This window comes from Pinus tabuliformis, chromosome 6 (genome assembly GCF_031772625.1).
Source record: "Pinus tabuliformis cultivar Carrire ecotype Pingquan chromosome 6, CPIR1, whole genome shotgun sequence".
Lineage (NCBI taxonomy): Eukaryota > Viridiplantae > Streptophyta > Pinopsida > Pinales > Pinaceae > Pinus > Pinus tabuliformis.
Genome location: NC_142292.1, coordinates 411,535,101 through 411,562,782, shown reverse-complemented (window position 1 = coordinate 411,562,782; position 27,682 = coordinate 411,535,101). Strand labels below are relative to the sequence as shown.

General features: G+C 37.4%; 1 pseudogene; it reads left to right on the top strand.

The window, feature by feature from the left end:
* Positions 1–3,910: 3,910 nt before the first annotated feature.
* LOC149259047 (coatomer subunit zeta-2 pseudogene) lies at positions 3,911–4,733 on the top strand (annotated as a pseudogene).
* The last annotated feature ends 22,949 nt before the right edge of the window (positions 4,734–27,682 follow it).

Here is a 27,682-nt window from a genome sequence, read left to right as displayed (position 1 = left end):
AGTTCCTAAGGGAGAATATATTCTACAAATTTGGGCACCCTAAGAGCTAGTCATAGACCAAGGAAACCAGTTTACCTCTAGCATGATTGAAGAATTTCTCAACCATCACAAAATCAAGAATAGTACCTCCACTCCTTATCATCCACAACCTAATGGGAAAGTGGAGGTGACCAACAGGGCACTAGAGAACATCTTAACCAAGGTAGTGAGCAGCAGCAGGAAGGATTGGGAAGAGAGACTAGTTGAGGTCACCTGGGCTTATAATACAACATGGAAGACCACCACTGGATTTACACCCTATGAGCTGGTCTATGGGAAAAAGGCTTTGTTGTTCATTGAATTTGAATATAACACATTGAGTATGGCAGCCTAACTAGATTTGGATCTCAGTCATGCATATAAAGAAATATTGTTACATTTGAATGGCTTGGATGAATTCATAATTCAAGCCCTCCTACATACAAATATAGTTCAACTTTAGAGGAAGATCTGGCATGACAAACACATTAAAGAGAAACAATTTCAAGAGGGAGACTGGGAATTGTTATATGACTCTAGGTATAAAGACTTCAAGGGAAAGCTAAGGACAAGATGGCTTGGACCTTATGTGGTGGAAAGATGGCATGACAATGGTTCAGTGCAAATCAGAACTATAGATGAAGAAGCCATTCCATTGCTAGTTAATGGACACCGATTGAAAATGTAGAAGAGGCCTTTATCAAAACAAGATTTCATTGACAATATCAATAAGATAGTGATGATGGTGGAGCAAGTTCCAACTCCTCCCTCATCAGGTCACTAAAAAAGGAAAACAGAACAAGGATTCAAGTGAAAACCTCCATGAGGCGTGTTGGGACTCAGAAATGTCATATTTTCATCCAGCTTTTTCTTCACTATTCCTTACATTTCATCATCCCATTAACCTTTTATCATATCATTTTCATAAATACATTTGGGTTTCGCGTTCTTATTTTCCATTTTATTCATTTTTGTATTACAAGTGAATTTATGATTAAACATTAGAAAATATACATATTTTTATATATATCTCAAGAATATGTGAGTTTTGTGATGTGTAGGAAATATGTGGAGAATTAATATCTCCTCCACCATATTGAGGAGATAATTATGCAAGCCTATTCCTAAGGAGAAAATCATGTTGTTTGGCATATCTTATCCATATCTCCTCCACCATATTAAGGAGATAATTATGCAAGCCTATTCCTAAGGAGAAAATCATGGAGGATTTGGTTAGCATATCTTATCCAAGATATGTGAGAGATTTGTGGAGGATTCAAAGGGATCATATTTTGTAATAATGGGAAAGTAGTTGAAAATGCTTGAGAGATTTGTGGGATCATATCTTGTAATAATGGGAAATTAGTTGAGAGTTCTTCAGAGAATATTGGATATGTAATTATGAGATGGTTATCTTCCTCATGTATATAAGAGAGTGCTCTCTCTTTTGGATAATAATGAATAATGAATAATGGAAAGGAATTCTTAGTTTTTCATCTTTTATTGTTATGCTTTCATGATTTGTAATTTGATTCTTATAATATAATTTGAGATAGTTTTATTGTTGTGAGCTCACATATGTTGTTTGTCATTCAATTCTTCACATGTTGTATTGCTTTCCGCTTATGCAATTTCCTGCTTTCCTAGTTAGTGTTTCAATGCATCCCTAGATTAATTTGATTTCAGTAGATTAGATTAGATTAGTTCCACTTCAGTCCTGCATATATAGTGCATGTGTCTCATAAGTCTACGAACCTCAGATTGACAAATTAAATAGTTGGGCAAGTACTACAAAAGAATTAAACGAACATATTTTCACCCAACACTTTGGCGCCGTTGCCGGGGAGGCATGATGGATTGAAGTTTAGTTTGATTTTTCATGCAAGTGTGAATTTCAATTTCTGCAAGTGTGTTTGATTTTCGCAACTATGAAGAGTGTTTGATGAATTCATGGTTCATGGTTGTAGTTGAAGAATTCGATTACTCAATTAATGAGCAGTCCTTGTAAGAGGGTTTAATTGAGTATTGAATTCACGATTATTTCTATGGTCCTTTTGTTTTTAATTCAATTTTTAGTGTGCTAATTTGGAAGAGTTTTTGTGAACTAAAACCTTGTAAAAGGATTAAAAGCTCAGACAAATATTAGCACTCTATTTTTATTATGTAAGAATTCCTTTTTCAACATGGTTTAACAATGAGTTTCGGCTTGGAACTACTCACTCAGATCCTACCAGAAGTTGGGATCTCTTCTTCCTTGGAAAAGGAGATCTTGACAAGAATTGAAAGTTCAAGTACTCCCCAAGAAACAAACTAAGATTCAACATTTGAAGAATCCTACATATCTGATGGCGAACAATCATTCGAAAAGGAGATTGAGGAAGAAGAACAACATATCAGAGAAGAAGAACAAGAGTTACAACATGATCTAAGTGAGAGAAATTGTGCTTATCAAAGCTTTATCGAACAATGGTTCCAGGTAAGTATTATATTAGATTCGTGTTTTTATTTATTTTAGTTGATTTGCAGTTACAGCAACTAGACTCATTCACTTTCGAATATTTTCATCCATCATGTAAAAAATTGCTACTGGATATATTGTTGTTATTGCTACGTGAATGGCTTCATTGGAAGTTTAATTACACGTAACTAATTTTTTTTTCTAATTAGTATAGAGTAGGTAGGCTTTCATTTGTAGTTTTTGCTTTCATTTTCAGTTTTGCTTAGAATAAGTATGCTCTCCTCCGCGCTTAGTGCGATCGCGAGGATCAGAAAATAGGGATGATTTAGACTAATTTCAAGAATAAATAAATGTTTTGCAATATGCTTGATCAAACCATCTTTCAATATGCAAATCACTGTGTCCATTTGTTAAGAAAACAAAAAAAAAAACTAAATCTAGAGAAAGTTTAGTTTCTTTCTAAATTTTAGTTTTTCATTGATTAAAAAGAAAAAAATATATTTAAAAAAAAAAAAACTAACCATTTTTGTTTTTGTAAAGATAGGGTTAATTTCATTTTTTAAGACTTAAAAAAAAAAACAAAAAAAATAAATAATAAATTTCACTACCAACAATAAAACAAATCATCTAAAAAAAAAATTTAAACAACAAAATAAAAACAAATAACAATAAAACAATTGAAAAAAAAACACAAAGACAAATGCATAAGGCCGAGTGTTAAACCTACTACCAACGCAAACTTGAGGTCATGATCCTGAGTGCCATGTGTCCAAGGGTTGGGCTAACTCCCTGTCCTTCCCACCGAGCCCTTTAAACATTACAACTTGGTCACATTCATTATCTATAGGACCTGGGTTAAGCACCTTTTGCATTCGCGCTTGTCTGTTGGAGTCGTGTTATTTAAATGCAAATTGACCATGGCCTGGCGCTTTTGCCTGTTGTCTCCCCTTGGCACCATCAACCTTGAGCACTTAAACCTATGGTAACAGTGTGACTGAGTGCCAAAAAGGGAATTTTCCTGAGCTCCATGAATGCTATTGTTTAAAAACCTCTAGTCGACTTGTTATTCAACTTCAAAGAAATTTCAGACGCGATTGTGAACATCACACACTGGTATTAAGTAGTTTCATGCACCTTCTCTTATGTCATGGTCACCTACTCTCTCTCCACAATCACAACTCCTTCAGAAAGCACACAAAATATGCAAAAATCCATAAGAAAATCGGGCTTTATGAGAAAATCAAGCTTTTTTTCCACGAAGTGAGGAGGAGATAACAATTCGATTTTGCAGTTATTAATCCAAGAATGGAGGCGGAAGTTTAGCCAGATTTCAGCAACTAACTCCCGATTTCTCTGCATGCACAGATTTGATACATAATTGAAAGTATGATCTGGGCGTAGAAGGCAGAGGGATGCAATTGGAAATGCTTTTGGGTAATTTGTCTGAACCGCCAGGCCTTGAATCCTCAATCCTTGCATTGGCGTCTCCCCGATCTTTGAAACGCAGAAAATGGAATCTTGTCCTTTGATCAAGAACATTTTGCTTCTAGATTCAGAGGGAAAACGGGTTGCAGTTAAGTACTATTCTGATGATTGGCCAACCCTTGCTTCAAAGCTAGCTTTTGAAAAATCTGTTTTTTCAAAAACTCAGAAGACAAATGCCTAAGCAGAAGTGGAAATTGGCATGTTCGATAGATTTGTTGTCGTCTATAAGTTCATCTCTGATCTATATTTCTATGTCACTGGTGGTGATGATGAGAATGAGCTTATTTTGGCCACAGTTCTTCAAGGCTTCTTTGATGCGGTTGCACTTCTTCTCAGGATCAATGTGGAGAAAAGAACAGCTCTTGAGAATTTAGATCTCATCCTTCTTTGTCTTGACAAGATCGTTGATGGGGGAATAATTCTGGAGACTGAAGCAAGTGTAATTGCTGGAAAAGTGGTGACCCATGGTGCTGATGGTGGAGGCACACCCCTATCTGAGCAGACTATATCTCAAGCACTTGCATCTGCACGGGAACATTTAGCAAGATCACTTCTAAAATAATCATTTGTTTAATCCTTCCTTGCATTTGAGTTTTGTCACCTTACTGGTGATCCTTGGCATGTGTGATGCTTGGTGGTTGTGGACATTGTTTGAATCTTATGCTCATCACTTTTCTAAATTGTAATTTTTCGGTGGAATTACCTGCCATTTTGTCTTCCATTCCAAGCTAATCCAAATTCACATAACTAGGTTGGTTTCTTGATGCAAGCAGTCTCAAAAAGTCTGAATATGGGGAAAAAAGGTTAAATAACACTGCAACAGAAAATTAAATTCTGTCTTCACTTTTCATGTTTTGTGTTTTTGCATAAATTTTGAAAAGTTCAGGAAGTAGGATATGGTAGTTTGTGTACCTCTTAAGGGTCACAGATTTATATAAGCTTGTTTGCATAAAAAAAAATAAAAAAATAAAAAGTAAAATAAAAAAATAAAAAATAAAATAAAATTGCCCTCATTCATTCATAATACTTGTTCCCTAAGAAATACAAAAGCCTTTTCAAAGTCAATTTTTGTGCAAACCAATAAAAACATTTTGAAAAAGTATTGCACAATCAATGAGTACATTGCATGGGGACATGCAATATTTCTAGATTGAGGGGAAATAAAAGTAAAGTATTGCACAATCAATGAGTACATTGCATGGGGACATGCAATATTTCTAGATTGGGGGGAAATAAAAGTATGTTGGATTTTATCATTTATTTTAAAATGAATTTGTGGGCAAGAGTTAGGATGCATATACTAACAATTGAAATGAGATTGGTGTTATGTGTAGATCAACGAGAAGCTTATGCAGAAAGCTCAACATTACGATGCGACACCCTTTTCATCCACAATTAGTGTAACTTTGAAAAATAATTAAAAAAAAATGGACATTTCATAAATTCTTGAAAATGAGCTAATTTGTTTTTGAGTCACTTCATACAGGAATGATCAATGGAGATGGCACACAAAGGTGACAATTTTTATGCAGGAATGGTGCTAAGTTTTTCAGAGTGAAGACAATCTAATGCAAAAGTGATTTTTCGAAATCACAATGAAACATGCATCATTGGACGCTTGAAGGAACTAATTCTTCACTGCACATATCATGACATTTTCCACTACACAAAAATCCTTTTGCATCATGACTACTCACGCCTAGACCATCCTTATGTTGCAGCCATCTTCCATTACCTTATCTTTCACGACTTCATGCACGCCTATTTTTCTGAATCGCATACATTCCTTTATCCTTTTCAGTTTATTTTTTCCTTCTAGTTTTCCTTTTGAATAAGACTCATTCCCTTTCCATGATTACATTGCCTTGTTTTCCCCGCCATGCTGATCCACACTGCTTGTCCGTGAGTTCTTTCCATTTATAGTCCTACCAAATCTTTTAGTACAAACTCGCGTTGACTGATGTGGGATTCCTTAAGGCCCACCTTTCAACAAGTCTTGCCCCATCGACATCAGCACTTTATCTGGGAAATAGACTAGAGTTCATTTTGGGTACCTTGAGACTTGCATGCCTCAATGGAAAGTTCTCTCGCTGAAAATCTTGGGAATACATCAATGTCCCTTGATCGTCAGATCTTGCAAATGGCTCGACGTCAACCCCTTTATTCACATTTCGCAAGATGTACCCGGGTACCTTGGCACTCATTGACATCAATGGTGAGTTGCCTCGCATTGGTTAACGACATTCATCAATGGCCGGTAATCCAATGATTTCTTTTCATGCTCGACATCAACACATTCTTTCACATGATTAGAATTGTACCAAGAAGTTTAGTAGCAGGTGAAGACTATACACTTTTTCATGACTCTCTCAGCAGTTACAGCAACATGAATTCTGATCTATGAGAGTACCATTGTTCCACTTTCAACGTTTATCTCTTCCATGATTCAGCATCAGCAGTTCAAATTCCTTCATTTCCTAGGATCCAGTTACAACAACATCAGTCACATTTTCCTGATCCAGTAGTAGCAGTAGCTACATTCCTATTGCATAGTTCATCATTCTTGGACAAGTAGAGGTACGTTGTTTTCTAATCTTTAATCATGCAATTCCTTATATGCTAACTTGAATATTTTGGAAAATTCCCTCACCATGCTACATTTCCTTTCATGAGCCATGTCAAGTTGTATGAGGACATGCCACCAATTCAGTTGGGGGGGGGGGGGCTACATATTCACTTCCATGATTCCATTTCTTCACCACTATCACTCCATTTACCATTCACCAACATTTATTTTCCAATAATACTTTGTTGCACTTTGCTTCATATGCAATATTGGCATGCTTCATTAATATTACAAAAGGGATTTCTTATGCACATTATGATTTCCAGTGAGTGTTTACATTATTATTGAAGAAAAGAGAATAGAAAATGAAATGAACGTTGTTAACACAAGAACCAACGTTCTTTGTATTCATGGTTGTCACACAAGAACCAACCATAAGAAAATGTAAGTTGTTACTCATGTCTTTCACATATCCTGGAAACATTCATTATTAAAAGACATCATCATGTAAAAGCCAAAGTTCAAGATGCCGAATGTTCTTAAAGAGACCCATGCATGGTTGCATGAGGACATGCAACAAGTTCAGTTGGGTAGGATGTTGGGACTCAGAAATGTCATATTTTCATCCACCTTTTTCTTCACTAGGCCTTACATTTCATCATCCCATTAACCTTTTATCATATCATTTTCATAAATAAATTTGGGTTTCACCTTCTTATTTTCCATTTTATTAATTTTTGTATTACAAGTGAATTTATGATTAAACATTAGAAAATATACATATTTTTATATATATCTCAAGAATATGTGAGTTTTGTGATGTGTAGGAAATATGTGGAGAATTAATATCTCGTCCACCATATTAAGGAGATAATTATGCAAGCCTATTCCTAAGGAGAAAATCATGTTGGTTGGCATATCTTCTCCATATCTCCTCCACCATATTAAGGAGATAATTATGCAAGCCTATTCCTAAGGAGAAAATCATGGAGGATTTGGTTAGCATATCTTATCCAAGATATGTGAGAGATTTGTGGAGGATTCAAAGGGATCATATTTTGTAATAATGGGAAAGTAGTTGAAAATGCTTGAGAGATTTGTGGGATCATATCTTGTAATAATGGGAAATTAGTTGAGAGTGCTTGAGAGAATATTGGATATGTAATTATGAGATGGTTATCTTCCTCATGTATATAAGAGAGTGCTCTCTCTTTTGGATAATAATGAATAATGAATAATGGAAAGGAATTCTTAGTTTTTCATCTTTTATTGTTATGCTTTCATGATTTGTAATTTGATTCTTATAATATAATTTGAGATAGTTTTATTGTTGTGAGCTCACATATGTTGTTTGTCATTCAATTCTTCACATGTTGTATTGCTTTCCCCTTATGCAATTTCCTGCTTTCCTAGTTAGTGTTTCAATGCATTCCTAGATTAATTTGATTTCAGTAGATTAGATTATATTAGTTCCACTCCAGTCATGCATATATAGTGCATGTGTCTCGTAAGTCTACGAACCTCGGATTGACAAATTAAATAGTTGCGCAAGTACTACAACAAAATTAAACGAACATATTTTCACCCAACAAGGCATTTGAGTCCCATCTTTGGGTTGAAAACCTCATGAGGCAGCCCAAGGATGAGAAAAATGAAAAAGATAAGAAGATCCCTGGGTGAAAACCTTCCTTGAGGCACTCAGGGCAGATATCTAGGGTGAAAACCTCTCTGAGGCAGCTTAGGTGTTTTAAAATATATATATATATATATAATAATAATAATAATAATAATAATAATAAAAGAAAAAAACATACTTGTTATTTGAGGTGGGTGAGAAAGACAATCAAGGAGAACAAAGAAGATCCAAATGGAACCCTGCCTCACATATATTCATCTCTTCCACTCCTTACCATGCATCCCTCCATCAATTCTATTGTTTTTCACTTCATTGCTTCAATTTAGGTGAAGATTGTGTTTTCTAAAGGATCCCCTGAATGGTAGATTGGTTAGGTCCCCAAAATTCATACTAGATATGATCTAACCAATCACCTCAACCATTACCATCATCCCTGCATCCACACACACTCCTACTCCCTTTGTCCATTCATTACAACATCCTCACAGCACCAACCAAAAACATGATCATGAAATTCCAAGGGACACACCAAACATTTCCAAGTGGTAATCCAGGAGCTCCACAATAGCAACAACAACATCAGATCCAGGAGCTCCACAATAGAAACAACAACATCAGATCCAGGAGCTCCACAACAAAAACAAAAACATCAGATCTCCAGTCACAGACACCTCCAAAAGCCAATAAACCATCAACATACAATAGAGGAGGAAGAAGAATGACCATGCAACAAATAAACAACACAACACCTCTGATCTTTGACAACTGCAGCATGGCATCAAGACCACAGGTAAGTATCCCACTCACTCATATGCATCATTTGATCAAAAGTTATAAAGGTTAAGAGGTAGTTGGTCTATAAGTGAAAAGGTGGCAAAAAGGAAAATCTTTTAAGAAGGTGAAGAACCCACACAGGATAAAAATGGAGTAAGGAGGGACAGTCTACCATACCCATGGAGTGAGGTAGGCTACCAACTCATCAAATATATCTCATATGAGGGTAGATACATTGTTGTTTATGGATACCATTTTAGAATGCTTGAATAACTAAGATTTAGGGTAGAAACACCAGTTCACCAAAGACTCAGCATACCTTATTTCTTGATGCAATCACTCATAGACTCTAATAGCAAAGTAAAGGAAGGGAATTCCCAACAGTTGGCTCACCATGGGTTGATCAGGATCCTCATTACGGATGCCCTCCAAAACCACAAGATCTCTATAAAATGGTCAGTCTTCAGAGACTTACCAGCAGAGGATGAAATCAAAACCCTCCCTATGATGTTAGTCCTTCTGTCAGTGAGGAGGAGGCAAAACAAGAAGAAGAAGATATATATCTAGATGGGATGAGATGGATGAATAAGAAACTAATACAGAGGAACATGATGAAAGAGAAAACAAGGAGGATGATGCTGAAACAGAGGAGGAAACGAGGGAAGAAACTGGTGGAAATGAGAAAGAACAACAAAAGGAAGAAGATAAGAACATAGAAGACAGCTGCAGGAAAAGGAAAACCAACTAGCATATATGGAAAACCTTTCCTTGGAGGCCATCCAGTGTAGGATGCTAGCTAAATCCTATGCTCTTTACCTCAGAGAACAATGGTTGCAATTTCAGATTAAAACACTAGCACAAAGTGGCACAATGCCATTTTAGGATTGCAGATAGTTTATTGATCTTTGCGATCAAAGTGCACTAGAGGATAGGGCCAAAATTTTTGAGTTTTATTGGCACAACATGGCCCTCACAGACATAAATATTTGGGATCCTAATGGAGAGCTAGGAGATCTACAATTAATGGCTTTGGCATCATCGATGAACCATGAGAAGTCAAGGGTTGCAGAGATGAAAATAATATTGATGAGAGGGAAAATGAACCTTTTTTCGTCATAGTTGAACAGTCAAATACCATGGCCCTAATCAGCACCCATAATCTAATTGCAAATGATCCTCAGCTGGACCCTGGATATCTTGCTGCCCAAGAGCAAGCAATTTCACATTTTGAGGATATGTTTAGGCTTCTAAGAGATGATAATATACATGCCTGCTAAAAGATATGGAAAACACTACCACACAACTTGAATATCGGAGAATATCACTCCCCTCAAAGGTTGAGATAGGCACTCAATAGGACACCTATGTATAAGAAATCAATGCAAAGGTTGAAGGTCAATTGGATAGGCCTAAAACTCAGTCCACCACTACTCCTAGGGGTGCTAGAAGGGAGAAAAGAAGAAGAGGAAAAGAGGTAGTAGGAAGAAGTAGAAAGGAAAGTAGGCTTTTATAAACAAGAAGAAGAGACCACAATAGAAGCATGGGATGTCAGAGAGGCTACTAGAGCCATGAAGGACATGGACATTGACTAATTTTCTCAGAGGATGAGCAACACTTTCAGTAGGGGGGTGGTGATGAGCCTCATCATTAAGTAATTATATGGGCTTTAATTAGCCTTAATTCACCTCCTAACTTAGTCAAACCAACTATTTTCACAACTTATTTCATATTTTGATTATATTTTGTATATGGGATGAGTTAGAGTTGGATATTTTCCTTTGTGGTCTAATGTGGATGTAATGCAAAAATAAAGGATAAAATCAAGGAAAATGCAGGAATAAAGGGTAAAAGCAAGGAACTGTGGCAAAGACCTTGGTAAACACTCGAATGGGACAAGGGAGAGTAATTATAGGAGGTAAATCCTCCTCATTTACTACCCCTCCATTCGAATATTTTTTATGAAACCAGCTCACAAAAAGATAGAAAAGATAGATCAATGCCTTAGAATTCAACCTCTTTGAGGGGGCAACCTCCTTTACATTACGCAAATGAATGATTCTTTGATGATTCAAATGACAAAACCTCCTTTCTATATATAGGAGTCTAAGGAGTCACAATATAACCCAGCCGACCTAACAATAATAATATAAAGCCACAAAAATAACAATAGAGGGATTCTATGGGGCACAATAATAACAATATGGGGACAATAGGGGCACAACAATATTAATAAGGGATACAACTACAATAGTAATGGGGTAATAACTAGTATTATAGGGACCTAACATGCCCCTCTCCTTCAAAAAAGTGTTGTCCTCAACGATTGAGTAGTTATGGATGCTTTTGTATAAAATTCTCATCCTCCCATGTGGAATCTTCAACGGATAAGTTCTTCCACTTGATGAGATACTCTGACATTGATCGATTTCGTAGTTGTCGAGTTCTTGTTTCTGTGACTGCTTCCGGTCCCAATATAATTTTTCCTTCCTCGTCAAGTTTTGGCAATATTGTTTGGACTGGGAGCTTGTCGCCTATAACCTTCTTTAAACATGAAACATGGAAAACTGGGTGCACTCGAGAAGCTCTAGGAAGCTCCAATTTGTATGCCATATTACCAATCTTTTGCAACACCTTGTATGAACCATAATACTTTGGTGATAATTTATTATCCTTCTTAGCTTTCTTGAGGGACATTTGTTTATATGGTTGTAGTCGTAGGAATATCCAATCACCTACATCAAAACTTCTTTTGCTATGATGTTGATTTGCCTGTTGTTTCATTCTATTCTATGCCAACATGAGGTTATCCTTTAAGAGTTGGAGGACTCATTGTTGATGTTCGATGTGATGTTCCACTGATTCAACCTTAGAATTTTCTCTTAAATATGATGTGATGGATGGTGGCTGATATCTATAAAGTGCCATAAATGGGGTCATTTTTGTTGCTGTATGGAAGGAAGTGTTATAGCACCATTCAGCCAGAGGCAACCATTTGACCCATTGTGTATATTTATCAGATACAAAGCAACAAAGATATCCTTCCAAACATTTGTTTACTATCTTAGTTTGCCCATCAGATTGAGGATGATAAGATGAGCTATGAGCTAACTGCGTACCAAGATAGGAAAATAATTATGTCCAAAAATTTCCAGTGAAAATGGGATCTCTATCACTTACAATAATCTTTGGGTTTCCATGTAGCTTTTGAATTGTTTCCATAAATGTAGTAGAAACTGTACTGGATTTAAATGGATGTGATAATGCGCAAAAGTGTGCATACTTGGTAAGTCTGTCAACTACCACCATGATGACACTCTTTCCCTTAGACTTGGGTAAACCTGTGATAGAATCCATTGAAACCTCCTCCCAACATTAGCTTGGAATGGATAAAGGTTGTAATAGACCGGTGTCTTAATTGTTTCAACTTTATTTTGTTGGCAAACCAAATATTCCGCCACAAACTTTTGAATATCCGATTTAAGGCCATCCCAAAAAAATTCCTTCTTAACCCTGTGGTAAGTTTTTAAAAATCCCGAGTGCCCTCCTAAGGGAGAAGTGTGCAATTCCATAAGAATATTTTGTTTGAGTTGGGAATTCTTACAAAGTTACAAGCGATCTTTGTACCGTAACGAACCATTTTGCCAGCTAAATGTATCAAATGTACTGGAATCTTGTTGTAACTTTCGAATAAGTGCCCACACTTCTTCATCATTCTTCCATTCCTCCCTTGCTTTGTTTATCCAATCTGGTTGGATAATAGAAATGGCGCACAACAATGCTTCCACATCCTCATCCTTTCTTGAGAGTGCATCTGCCACCACATTTTGCTTCACTTTTTTGTAGATGATGTCAAAGTCATAACCCAACATCTTTGTGACCCACTTTTGTTGCTCCTCAGAGGATAATCTTTGTTCTAAAAAGTATTTAAGGCTATCATGATCTGTATTTACCTTGAAGTGTCTTCCCATTAGGTAGGGTCGCCATTTCTTAAGTGCATGTAGTATTGCCAACATTTCCTTCTCATAAATAGCTTTGTGTAAAAACTTTCCCTTGATTGGACGACTTTCAAAAGCAATGGGTCTTTCATCTTGCATTAAAACAACACCAATTCCATTTCTTGAAGCATCACATTCCACAATAAAGGTTTTTGTGAAGTCTGGTGTAGCTAAGACCGGTGCTTGGCACATTGCCTCTTTAAGATGTTCGAAGGCCTTTGTTGCTTCTGGAGTCCATGAAAATGCCTATTTCTTCAATAATGTTGTTAGAGGTGCTGCTATTCTCCCATAATTTTTAACAAACTTGTGATAATACCCTATCAACCCAAGAAATCCTCGCAGATGCTTTATGGATGTGCGGATTTTCTATTCCTTAATGGCTTTAATTTTTCTAGGGTCTACCTTAACTCCTTCATGAGATACAATATGACCCAGATATTCCACCTCTTGTACTCCAAAGAAACATTTGGATCTTTTTGCATATAATTGTTTCTCCTCCAATAGTTGTAGCACCCTGTCAACATGTTCAACATGATCCTTCCAAGACTTGCTGTAGATTAGTATATCATCAAAAAATACTAACACAAATTTTCTAAGGAAGGGTTCGAAAATGAAATTCATCAAACCTTGAAATGTATAAGGTGCATTGGTAAGGCCAAAAGGCATGACCAAAAATTCATAATGACCCTCATGAGTTCTAAATGTTGTTTTCAGAATGTCTTCAGTCTTCATTATGATTTGATGATATCCTGAATGAAGATCCAACTTGGTGAAGCAAATTGATCCATGCAATTCATCTAGTAATTCATCAATGATCGGAAAGGGAAACTTATCTTTAATAGTGAGCTTGTTGATCTCCCTATAATCCAGACACATGCGCCATGATCCATCCTTCTTGTGCACCGATACTACTGGAGCAAATAAAGAACTTTGACTAGGTTGAATTATACCAACCTCTAGCATTTCTGCAACCATACGTTCAATTTCACTCTTTTGGGCATAGGGATATCTGTACGGCGTGATGTTTGGAGGAACACTTCCTGGAATTAGATGAATAGCATGATCATGATCACGAATAGGTGGGAGACCTTTGGAAGTCTCAAATACCTTGGAATGATTGTCCAAGGACTCTTTGGAGATGTGGAGAAATAGATGATTCCGATGTGGAAACATCTAGCGAACATAATTGTGCAAATACACCTCTTTGTTGCTTTTTTAAAAGCTTTGTCATACCGTTAAAGCTGATTATCTTTCCCGGTTTCCCTGCAATGCCCCTTAATTCAACTTCCTTTCCTTCCGCAGAAAATTTCATGAAAATTTCTTGAAAACTATGTTGGCATTATGAGACAAGTGTTGTCCTTGATGGCAAATCACACAGATGATAGATCATAGTGTAGCAGGTCAGCAGCAAGGATTTGATGATCAGACTACAAGAATGAAGAGAAAATATATATACGCAGGTTCATCGTGACTGAGCCGCGTATACACGCGGGTTAGACATTAGAAAGGTGCGTATGCGTATACACGCACTTTCATGCAATGAAAAGTGTGTATATGTTGGAGAACTTACTTTTGGTCCATGGTAGTTAGTCCTTGGTATTTGAACCTATGGTTTTGGACCATAGTATCTCGTCAGATGTGTTGGGTCGATGGTATTGGTTTGTTATGGTTTTGGACCATGGTATTGAGCAAGGCCTAAGACTATAAAAGGAGAAGAAGATCATTAGGCAAGGGCATTGAAAAAGTCTTGAATATCTGATGAAGGATGAAATCCAGTATGCAGGTTATGGGTTTATGATGCATTGCGTGATCTGAGCTAAGGAGGGATCTCACCAGTTGATGGAGAACAAGATCTAAGGATAGATCGGGATCAAATGGTTTGAAATGAACTATCTCTATATGGTTGATTATGTTTATTCTAGATATGTATACTGACGCATGTAATGATCTGAACTAGGTATAACTTAAGTTTGAAATCGCTGCAAGTCATGATTGAATATTTATAGATATGTACATGGGTTGGCTTTGGTGTAAGCATGTATGTACGCGGGGTTAGTTCATTGTAGTAGCGTATACAATTTGAGGTATGATGTTTGAAAGCTACAGGTGGTTTTGGTTGTTGATGAGTTCTGATGACAGTTTAAAGGTGTCAATATTCTGCATATACTGTTTGGTTGATTGTGTTTAGCTTCAGTATTGATGGATGAGAACTAATATTGGATCAAGATCATAATGACTCATATTTATGTGATCTGATGGACTAGATCTAGGTGCTAACACACATATTATCCTTGTATGTGTAATAATTTGGATATGTCTGAAGGCAGGAAGTGCATCAAGTTATAAGTAAGCAATTGATGACATATACGCTGGTTCACCTTGGTGAAGTTGCGTATACACGCTGGTTCAGTACTTCCAAGTAGCGTATGCACTCTGATGCATGATTTTGATGATACAATTGGTTCTGAATATTGTTGCAGAGTTCAGTGTTCTGCTCTGTGTTCTGGTGACTGTGTTGTTGACAGGGTTTTAGTGTTTCAGTGATTCAGAAATTGATGATGCTAGTATTGATTGTTTTGTGCTTCAATGATATTTATGGGTCCAGTATGAAAATTTGATGAAACGTGGCCTTCAGATTATAGTGTTGTGCTTCAGGAGTATCCAGTCTAAAAATGTATGAAATGTGGTCCCAGGAGGATGAAAGGAGATTGTAGGCCGGCGCCTACGTACATCAGCTAGTATAAGAGCAAAGGGGGTAGTAGCTCCCTTCCAGTAGCAGCTAGAGAACAAGTGAAGATTAGAGCATTCAGTAGGCAGGCACCTACGTACTAGTAAATGGATCAGCTAGTACAAGAGCTAAGGGGGTTGTAGCTCCCATCCAGGAGAGTCTGGAGAACGAGAGAAGGTTGTAGCCTTCTGCAGGTAGAAGCCTGTGTACTGGTATAAGACTGCACCAGTACAGAACTATTGTAAAATGAAGTTTCTTATTAAAAGAAGATAGAGACGACTTGCAGCAGGTGGTTTTCACCCACATTGGGTTTCCAACTTATATCATGGTGTTCATGTGTGTGATGTTCTGTTCTGTTTTTCTGCACCTGCTTACTATACATATGGTTAATGAAGTTTTGATGCACTAACTAAAGATCAACATTTAATGGATTAACTGAATCATAAGTATTCTGGATATATGCTAGTTGCATTAGACACAGTTGCGTATACACACGGTTTCCATTAACTGAAGTAGCGTATATGTATCTAAGTATGGAAAGGAAAAAGTGTTATTGATTTGATAATATTGATTCACCCCCCCCCCCCCCCTCTTAGTATTATTTCCAACAAATTAAAAGCTATTGTACCCAAGGATTGTAGCCATTTGACTCCTAGTACAACATCAACACCTCTCATTGGAATGGAAAGCATTGGGCTAGTCAATACATATTCTCCCATGGATAGCTTGATATTATGGCACTTTCCAGAGAAATTTATCGTTCCTCCATTTGCAACCATCACTTGACACTCTGGTGCTGGATATAGGAAGCAATTCAATTCTTTTGATATCTTACAATGAATAAAATTGTGGGTACTTCCTGAATCAATCAGCACTATTACCTTTTTCTTCTTGATTTGTCCTTCTATCTTGATGGTTTGAGGAGTGGTAATTGCAGCCAATGCATTACAAGATATGGTTGGATTTATTTCTTCTTTATCTAGGCTTTGTTCCTGGAGTATATCCTCTTCTTTTGACCTTTCTTGCTCCTTTTCTTCTTCCTCTTCACAATCTATGTAGAATAATTTCTTCTCAGCACACTTATGACCTTTAGTGTATTTTCTATCACAACTGTAACAAAGCCCTTTTGATCTTTTTTCTTCCAATTGTTGTGTTGTCAACCTTATAGGTTGTGGAAGACTAGGGGCAAAAACACTTCCATCTTTATAGTTGTGAGTGGTATGCTTCCTGGTTTCCATAATTTTGCTTTCCATTTTTCTTGCTTGTTAGAAAATTATATATTACGAAGCAATGGAACACATAAAATATTGCAGAAATATAAACACAGAAAACGCATAAAACAAGAGAGACACAGATATACGTGGTTCACCTAGTTTGGGCTACGTCCACCCCGAATAGCCAGCCCTTCCTTTCTATTATCCAGCAAAATGAAGAGACACAACCTACAACAGATCCACTGTAATATCCTCTATTTTCTTTCACAGTCTCACCTCTCTATTTCCCGCTCACAGAATACACATCTATCACACAACCTCAAATACAATGCCCTCATACACAGAGAGGGGTTGCCTTCTAGGGTAAAAAACCCTAAACTAAACATAAGTTCTACCGTCAGACTACCCGCCTAATGAACGTCCCAGATTGACTAGAAATTACTATACTTTTACAAGGAAATTTTACAGCTGTTTTTAGCTTCGGGGGCAGCGCCCCCAAAACCCCCCGCCAGGGGGGGGCTCCCAAAGGTCGCAGTGGACCCCCCCTGCAGCAAATATTTTACGGGCGACGTTGCCGCCCCCATTTCGAACTGGGGTCCAATGTGGCGATACCTTTGAATATAGAAGATAATCAGGCTCCACACCCAACATTGCTAACTTGAATGCCTTCTCTAATGAATCAGGTTCCCAAAGGCAAACATCATGTTGGATATTATCCTTTAAAGTCCCTATGAACACATCAATCCTATGCTCCTATGGAATATTTTTAACCCTTATGTTCAATTTTTGGAACTCCTCAATGTGCTCCATTATTGAACCCTTTTGTTTGAGACTTATCAATTGGCTAAAAAAAGTGTTGCTTTTTGTATCCTCATAATGTGCTGTCAATTCTTCCGTAAAAATTGCCCAAGTGATAATTTGTGTATGAGAGCAAAGCCATTGATACCATACAAACTGATTTGGTTCCAAATATAAAGTTGCAATATGTACCTTTTGTGTGTTTTGCACATTTTTGAGATCGAAAAATTGCTCCATCTGTAATATCCATGTTGCGGGATCCTTGCCATCAAACTTCCTCATATCGATTTTTGGGATATGGTGGGTCTTTGGTCCAACATTCGAGTCTATGAAATCATGATTAAAATTTCTTTTGTTCTCATCATGAGTTTCCTTAATACCCTTTCACCATTAGTAAGCATTTCTTGTAGACACTTTGTCAAATCTGTCTTCAAATCTTCCATGCCTATCTTCAAATCTATCTTCAAATCATCCATCTTAGCTTCCACGTCATTCATCTTAGCTTCTACGCATTTATTTAAAAAATCCATCTTAGCTTCTACGTCTTTCTTTAAACCATCCATCTTAGCTTCTACATCTTTCTTTAAACCATCCATCTTAGATTCTGTTACTTTTTGTGCAAGTGACACTTGTTTCACTTGGTCCCGTAATTTTGATATATTGTGCTGCATTTCTTCCCCTTCTTCATGAGTCATGCTAGAGATTTCAGGTTGCTTACTAGGTGTTTGCATTTTCTTTCCTTGGGGCATCAGATAATAATGCTTTACTATGCCCTTTGAATTCCTTCAAACTAATTTTTTAAACCAAGCTTATGCAAAAATTTAAAAAAACTACACACCTTTTTTCAATTTGTAGGAGCTGGATATTGAATTTGATGTATCTCTGTAATTTCGGATCATCTAGTTCTGAAATTGCGACCTGCAGTATCCCTCTGCGTCCTCTTTCCAATGCCACTAGTCTGATCCAAATTGGATTCTCCCAAGAAGAGTTATGCCAAATCTCCCACAGTGACCTGATTATAGACGAGTTCAGTAGAGTGAACTTGTACGACATGCCACGTGTCCCTATTTCGACCTTTGGCTCTGAAAAATATATAAAAGAAGCTACAGTCCGTCCTCTTTCTGTACCTTCTTACAAAATTTCAATCCGATGCTCAGAGAGAAAGTTATGACGATTTTCCCCAGGTCACCTGTTTGGAATGTAATTCAGGAGTCTGCAAAAAGACCAACTTCCTTAGATCATATCTCCACAAATATAGCGCGAAAAGATCTGAAATTTGGACCCAAGGTTCAGTGCGATTTCATCTCAAATGGGTATTTTTTTTAGCTTCTGAAACGTCGTAGAAAAAGAGTTATAGCGAAAATGCCACGATGACCTATTTGGAGCAGCGAAACCCTAGAATCCAAAGCTCTGATACCAAATGTTATGAAACCAGCTCACAAAAATATAGAAAAGATAGATCAACGCCTTAGAATTCAGCCTCTTCGAGGGGACAACCTCCTTTAAATTACACAAATGAATGATTCTTTAATGATTCAAATGACAAAACCTCCTTTCTATATATAGGAGTCTAAGGAGTCACAATATAACCCAGCTGACCTAACAATAATAATATAAAGCCACAAAAATAACAATAGAGGGATTCTATGGGGCATAGTAATAACAATATGGGGATAATAGGGGCAAAGCAATATTAATAAGGGATACAACTACAATAGTAATGGGGTAATCACTAGTATTATAGGGACCTAACAATATTCCTCCATCAGCTTGGAGTGCAAACAACCATCACTATGAGGACTTGGAGACAACCGAGCAAAGGAAAAGGACATAAACCAGTTTTTCTTGAGTTGGAGGCCAAGCCTCCCTAATGAGAAGGAAGTTGTTAGAGACTTCAGATGTATAAATAGAGAGGCTTAGGACCTCAGTAGGATTGGGACTTTCATTGTAAAACTCTACCTTATTTTTGAGCTGCAAGACTTGTGACAGTTCGTTCTGTAATCCATGGTTTTCATAATGAGAATGAGTTCTATTTTAAGCCAGCTCTGAGCTAAATCAGAGGGCTGAAGCTCTTGGGTTAGGGCCCGACCTAAGCAACCAAATCTCCTCTTTATTCTACATGTAGGCTAACATATATTTCTAGTTCTGTTCATTTGTTTAAGTAGCTTTCTGGTTCTGTCCATTTGCTTAAGTAGTTTCATGGTTTTCTGTTCATTTGCTTAAGTAGATTCATGGTTTTCTGTTTTATTTGCTTAAGTAGCTTCATTTTCATTACAACAGTATATCATAGATTGTTCATGGTTTTTCTATTCATTTGCTTCAGTGGCTGCATTTACTGTAGTTTACTTCCATTTGTGCCTTCTTTCAGTGTACAAGTTAGCTAGGAAAAAATATCACCATAAGGTTGTGCACAGGTGTCTCTGCCTCATCTCCTCCCTCTGGGACAATGACTTGAGGAAGAGACCCTTCAGCAACCCCAAAAACACAATTTTCTGGTTCTTGCATGAGCTATGGAGTTTGTTGTTCAATGCATTTGTTTGTTCACCCTCACTGGTTTTTCTGTCGTTTTCCTTTGAAACCTCCTTCAGCACGTTCTTCATGCATTGCTTCCTCATCGTTTGATCCACAACAAACCTTCCCAATCACCGTCAGATCCATTAGCTTTTCCAACTGCCACTTACTTTATGCACTTTAAGTCCCCACCATCGATCTGCCTCACTTGATTCGACGACTATAGCGTCACCTCAACATTTCCAACACTTTAAACCCCCACCGTCAATTTGCCTCACTTGATCCGATGGCTATCGCATCACCCGATCGCCAACTAGCTTGGCCTATCTCCACTGTTGATCAGCCTCGCCTGATCCAACGACTATCGTGCAATCTTGCGCATATTCTTGCACAACCGTTATCCACTCGAGAGCACACGAGAAAGTGGTTTTCTCGTGTTACATGTCGCGCAGTAAGGCTAATCGTGTGAAATTTCATAATTTCTCTTGCGGCCTTGAGGGCGCGCGAGAAGCTACTTGCCGCCTTAGAAACTTGCTCCATCATTTCCACACGTTTCTTTTTCTCATGATATGATCTCCACCGTCCATCCTTCGGTTAATCTTGTCCGTCCATCTCTTGACTTAATCCACGTGATAAGATCTCAGTCGTTCATTGCTTCGTTACCCTATCTGTCCATATCTTGACTTAACCTCCATGATAAGACCTGAACCGTTCATCCTATGCATTCATCCTGTTCATCCATCTAGTCACTTAAGCCTTCACGATAAGATGTCCACCATTCATCTGCTTCGTTACCCTATCTGCCCATCTCTTCACTTAATTCCTCACGATACGATCTCTGTCATTCATCTGCTTCATTAATCCTGTTCATCCATTTATTCTCTTAAGCCCCCGTGATAAGATCTCCTTCGTCCATCTTCTACTCGTTGATCGATCCAACGGTCCCTATGCACTAATACGTCCTTACGTCCTCCTTTCATTGATTTTGACCTTCGATTGCTCTTCCACTTGAAAACCAATTTAGCTTATGTTTTTTTGCTTACACCTTAGTATAGTTTAATACCCTTTACCTCTGCAACTTTGGTAACAGAATTAGGTTAGTGTCGATTTAGCAATTATGTTAGCATAGCTGTTTAGATGGTTAGTTAGGTTATGGTCTAGTTTAGCATTACACGTTGTTTTCTTCATTACTGCAGTAGAGTAGCTCTCTCTTAGAATAGGTTTGCTCTTCTTCCATCAAAGAATTAAGCTTCTTCTTACCCTATAGAAGTCTGGCTTGGAACCCTTGGGGTCTCTTGCCAGATAAACAGTGACAACAGGCAGGACCTTCACTTCTACTTGTGCATATAGCACTGTCACCTCCAATTTTGTACGAACCCCGGGTAGATAAGTAAAGTTGGTAGCCCTGGGAGTTGCAACATTCTTGTTGCAATACCTAGGCTCATAAGTGCCCCAATAAAATCCTTTCGGACACGCCAAAAATGTTCTACTTGGGATTAAGAAATATCCCATACTTTCGGTCTCCTCTAATATCCGCATCCGATGACGTACGTGATTTGATCATTTTTTGGAAAACATGGTAACATCATCTAAATAAACAACAACAATTTGACCCATAAGGCAATGAAATACGATGCCCATCGCTCTTTGGAAAGTTGCATTAACATTTATTAGTCCAAGTGGCATCCTCTTGAAAGTGAATTTTCCCCATTTAGTTTAGAAGGTAGTCTTCAATCGGTCGAGTTCTGCTACTAGTTACTGATTATAACCTGAAAATCCATCTAGTAGCAAAAAGATTTCAAACCCAGATAATATCCGGAGTATCTTCTCCATAGATGGAATTAGACAGTTATCTTTATCAGAAGCCTAGTTGATATTTTGAAAATCAACAAAAATATGTATTTCAACAGACTACTTTCTAACTGATACCAAGTTGGAAAACTACGTGGAATCTCTAACTTTGAAGATGATCTGAGCATCCAACAACTTTCTCAGTTCCTTCTGAATAAGGGGTTCCATTGTTGGGTGGAATTTTCGTAGTTTCTACTGGAACGATTTCACCCCTTCTTTTATAGAAATTACGTGTTGGATGATACAAGTGTCATAAGTATTTAATTCATCGTATGTCCATGAAAACACATCCTGATTCTATTTGAATAAGAAGATAAATGCTTAACGTTCCTATGGAGAACAATAGGTACCGAATTTCACATACTTTGGATCTTATGGGGTTTCCAGATTGTATTATTTAGATGCTAGGTTTGAAACTTGAGTCTTCATGTTGGTTGGCCCTCTACAGCAGTTCTGTAGATCATATAGTTTTTCTAGGGACACCACACCTTTTGGCATAATTTTTCCTTTCATTGCATTGGATGCTTCCTGCAGAGCTCAATCGTGCTCATCCTCCTCTATGGCAATGCCTTTTAATATATCAGCATTAGCCATAAAGTGTAGTATTTGTTGGCCATCATTGAAAATGCGTAAATTAGTAACATTGTCTAGCACAAATGGTTTATATACAATTTCAATAAAAAATCCATTTTCAATGATGACATCCTAGTAGCCGCATTTTCTAATGCATTTGCTACCACGTTTCTAATTCTAGGAACAAAGACACTATTTGTAACACCCTCATCCCACATCTACCCATGTAACCGATCAACCGGGGTAAACATGTGATGAGAAGTTACTATGATATGATTCAACCACCTAAGTCACCTTAAGGAAGTGGAACTGACGGAAACACACCATACAGACCTTCCACCTCAGCAACATGACTCCCAAGAACCATCCCAACCACTCAGGTAACTAGCCCTTGGGTCCCACTGAGTTTTAGACTGTTTCCCCAAACGCTGCCTTGATATGGGCATGCATGCATCCAGGATGCTCTAGACACTCCCACAACATGGGCATGTATGCATCAAGGGACTTTTATGCCTAGTGTTGTACCTGTGTCCCTGGGATTTGAGCCACCTTTTCAGGCCCCGAGCCTAAATCATTTCCTAGAACTTAATGAAAACTTCAGAATAGAAAGATAACAATGGAATAATGATACAAAACCAATCAATTGAACAAGGGCTTGAGTGGACCCCTACTAGCTATGACATGAATTTCGTCAAACATGTCACAAATATGTAATCTATAGGTTTAAAAAATAGATCTGAGCATAGGGGTCTCATACTCATCTGAGAATCACTAAGAAGCACTAATGCCTCAACATATTAGTTGCAGTTTCATCTATTAGGCCATAGGTACATTATCCATTCATTTACAAGTTAAAACATGATGAGAGCCATACATAGCTACTGTCATAATACATGTTCATGACCAGCATAATAACAATAGAAATACCAAGGAAACAATAACCATATAATCCACATATAAACCAATAAAGTACTCGCGAAATAACAAGGAGAAATAACCTCATATTAATGATGCAAAGGCCAACCAGTTTTGGGACTTCCACGAACCACCCGGCCATAGACATGGTTGAGCCAAATCTCTCTTCAACTAGTCACCCCTGTGCCATATTCCAAGCAGGAATGTGGGATCTCATAAAACACATCAATCAAAACCATCCAAGGCTTCTATAGGCCAAGCCACCTCAACCCATCAAACAATGAGTCCACCTCATGGTCGAACATCACAAAACCATCATCAGCTTTGTCTCTACCCAAGCCTTCTAGGGTTCCATATCGTTTGTTCCAACAAAGGCTTCTAGGACTAGTAACTCAACCCATATCTTATACAAGGCTCTAGAGCGTTTGTCCAACCAAGGCTCCATGACTAGTAACTCAACCCAACATGTTAGAGGGCTCTAGAGCGTTTATCCAACCAAGGCTCCAGGAACTAGTAACTCAACCCAAGCTAAAGGAAACATGAGAACCAATCAGAAAAACAAAGAAATGAACCCACAACGCCATGGCTATCCAGGAAATGGAAAGGCTAGGAAAATCCACTGTCAATCCAGGAAATCCTCCATGCCAATGATAGATCATGACCAATAAAACACATGCATGTGCCATGCATGCCAAAACTAGTGAGGAAAACATACATGCAACTCGGTACCTGCAAGAAAAACCCACTGTAGTTGCTGATCCTGATGTCCTCTTGCGCTTTCCTACTCTTCCTTTTCCTTCTTGCTCCAAAACTCCAAGTATGCCACACTCCTCCAAGAGTTCTCCAAGAAAACTCTAAGTGTCCAAGAGTATGAGAGAGAGAGAATAGAGAGAGAGCTCCAAAACTAAACTAAAAAAAGTCTGTGTACTGATCCTTAGAAACCTTTTTATTAATGAGGCCTCTATTTTCTTCATTTTCCATTATTTTCCTTCATTTTCATCCTCACATGCAACTTGTGACCTTTCACCTCCCCTTTCTCCCAATTTCCATTATTTCCATAAATTAATGTGCCAAAATTCCACTTTGCCTTTCCAAAGCCTTTTCCATTGCCTTTACCAATTTCCGTAGCCATTAATTAATCATTAGTGATGCCTATCACTATGCTTTTGCCCAACATTCATCTTGGAATAAGTGTCCCAGCAACCATGGTTATTATTTTTCCTTTATTAACTTTTATTACATGGAATTTTCACTAGAGCTGTTATAGAACCCTCCCTCTTGGGGGAACACTGTGCTCAGTGTTCAACAACACCTACAACCAACAAGGTCATTGTAAGCAAAACATACTGCCCATGGATCTTTATAACTTAGCTTGATGCAATATTTACAATGATAAACCTCTTGAGAAGCAAACCAACATGAAAACATAACGCGTATAACATCATACTGACATGACATCCATACCTCTTATTGGAGCTTTATAACATAGCTCATGGCAGTATTTACATCCATATACATATGTACATATACCAAACATCAAAAAAACATGTACGAAAACATATACCAAACACACATACCAAAACTTCCACTCAACCAATGAATAAGGAAGGGTATATATACCACATCTGATCCACCATCTCCCATGTAGTTTCATGGGGCCCAAAGTGCTTCCATTGCACTTTAACTTGCTCATTTGCATGGTTATGGAGCATGAGCATATTTCTCTGCAAAATGCACCGCGATTCCGAATGGAATTCTCCTTCTGGATCCACCTGGAACATAGACTAGTCAATCATATGATCATCATATTTAACATACTTCTTAAGTAATGACACATGGAAAACATCATGGAATTTCACTCTCGAAGGCAGTGCAAGTCGATATGACACTGGTCCAATCCTCTCAATAATCCTGAAAGGTCTGCAAAACCAGGGTGCTAGCTTGGCACATGATCCAATATGTAAGGAGCTCTTCTTCGGTTTGATGTGCATGTACACCTGTTCCCCATCTTGGAACTCCTTCAACAACTTATCCTGATCTGCATAGCTCTTCTACCTATCTTGTGTTGGTTCAATTTCTTCTTGATTACCTACATTTCCCGTTCCAACTTATTTGAGTATTACAACTCTACCCATACAATGCCTCAAACAGACTCATCCTCAAGAATTCCTGAAACCCATTGTTATAAGCAAACTATACCAGTGGAAGGTACTCTTCCAATTTTTATTGTTGATGCATCACATACATCCTCAACATGTACTCCAATATCCCGTTGACCCTCTTTGTCTGCCCATCTGTCTTTAAATGATAAGTTTTACTGAAGTACAAACATGTGCCCAAACTGGCAAATAACTCCTTCCAATACTTGGAAGTGAACTTCACATCTTTGTCGGACACAATCTTCTTCAGAACTCCATGCAATCTAACCACATTACTGATGATTACCTGTGCCACATCACTCATTGAAAATGTAGACTTCACTTGAATGAAGTGCACTACCTTTTTCAACCTGTCCACCACTATCATGATGGAATCATGTTGTTTTACTGACTTTGGAAAACCTGTTATAAAGTCCATGGAAATGACCTCCCATTTCCCCTCTGGAATTGTAATCAGTTGTAGCAGTCCACCTAGATGCTTACACTTTACCTTCACCTGCTGAAAATCTAAGAACATAGCCACAAACTCTACCATGTCTCCATGGAAAATTTTAGGGGCTAATGTTCGCCCAGTGGGCTAATTTTCCTTGATTTTTCCAAAAAAAGATTCGCCAATTACCAATTTTTATAAAAGATGATTCGCCCAAATTTTAGAATATAAAATTATTTTACCTCAAAAATCGCCAACATTATATAGAGACTATATATAAAATCATTATAGTTTTGAATAATTTTACAAATATATGAATACAAATTTTATAGTTTGCATATTAGGGATTAGTGAGATTCGCCAATGTTTTTAAACTTCAAGAAAATTTTCCATCCTTAAAATTTTCCTTGCGTGTCTCTCTTCAAATTCAACCAATAATAGAATTTATTCATTGTTATCAATGTCTTCTGATAACTTGGGTGACCTAAATATGGTTTCGCATGAAACTCCCTCAAGATCACCTTCTTGAGCTCACTGCTAGCACATATATCATGTCTCTAAATCTAATGAATCCATCTACCCTGAGATGATATCCCACATCCTATGCACTTTCATCTGTACCTATACATGTACCACTACCTATTCCTGTACCTATACCACCACTTGTACCTATACCACTACCTGAACTCTGCTGCAACCTATGCACAATCTCCATATACCTGACATCTTGTTGACCTGCCTGCAAGATCCTATCTTATGAATCTGTCCCATAGGAGCTCATAGCTTCTATGTGATTTATCTGTATTTGCTTGCTAAGAGCATCTGCCACCCGGTTCTCTTTACCCTTGATATACCTTGTCTCAAAATCAAACTCATTGATCGTGGCCAACTACTGAGCCTACCTTCCATTCAGATTTAGTTGGTCAAATAGATACCACAACTGTTAGGTTCCTATAATACTAGTGTATTCCCCTTATTTTTATTTTTGTTCCCATGTAGCCCCCATATTGTTATTGTTGTGTCCCATAGAAGACCACTATTGTTATTGTTGTGCTCTTACATTATTATTGTTATGTAGGCTTTGATTATATTGTGACCCCTTAGAATCCTATATATACAAAGGAGGTATTTCCATTTGTATCATCTAAGAATTGTTCATTTATGTAATGTAAAGGAGGTTTCCCTCTTGAAGAGGGTAATTTTTAAGTCATTGATCTATCTATTTGTGAGCTGGTTGCATGACATTTGGTTTAAGAGCTTTGCATTCTAAGGTTTTGCTTCTTCAAACAGGTCATCTTGGAATTTTCACTATGATTATTTATTTATTTTTATTATTATTTATTATTATTATTATTTATTATTTATTTTTATTTTTATTTATTTATATTATTTATTTATTTATTATTATTATTATTATTTATTTATTTTTATTTTTATTTTTTCCTGTCATGCTATAGAAGCTAAAAGTTTTCACACGTGGAGCTAAAATCTCATAGAACTTCGTGTAAAAATTTAAGATCTTGGTTCGATATATTTTCAGAGATATGTTATGAGGAAGTTAGGGTTTTTGC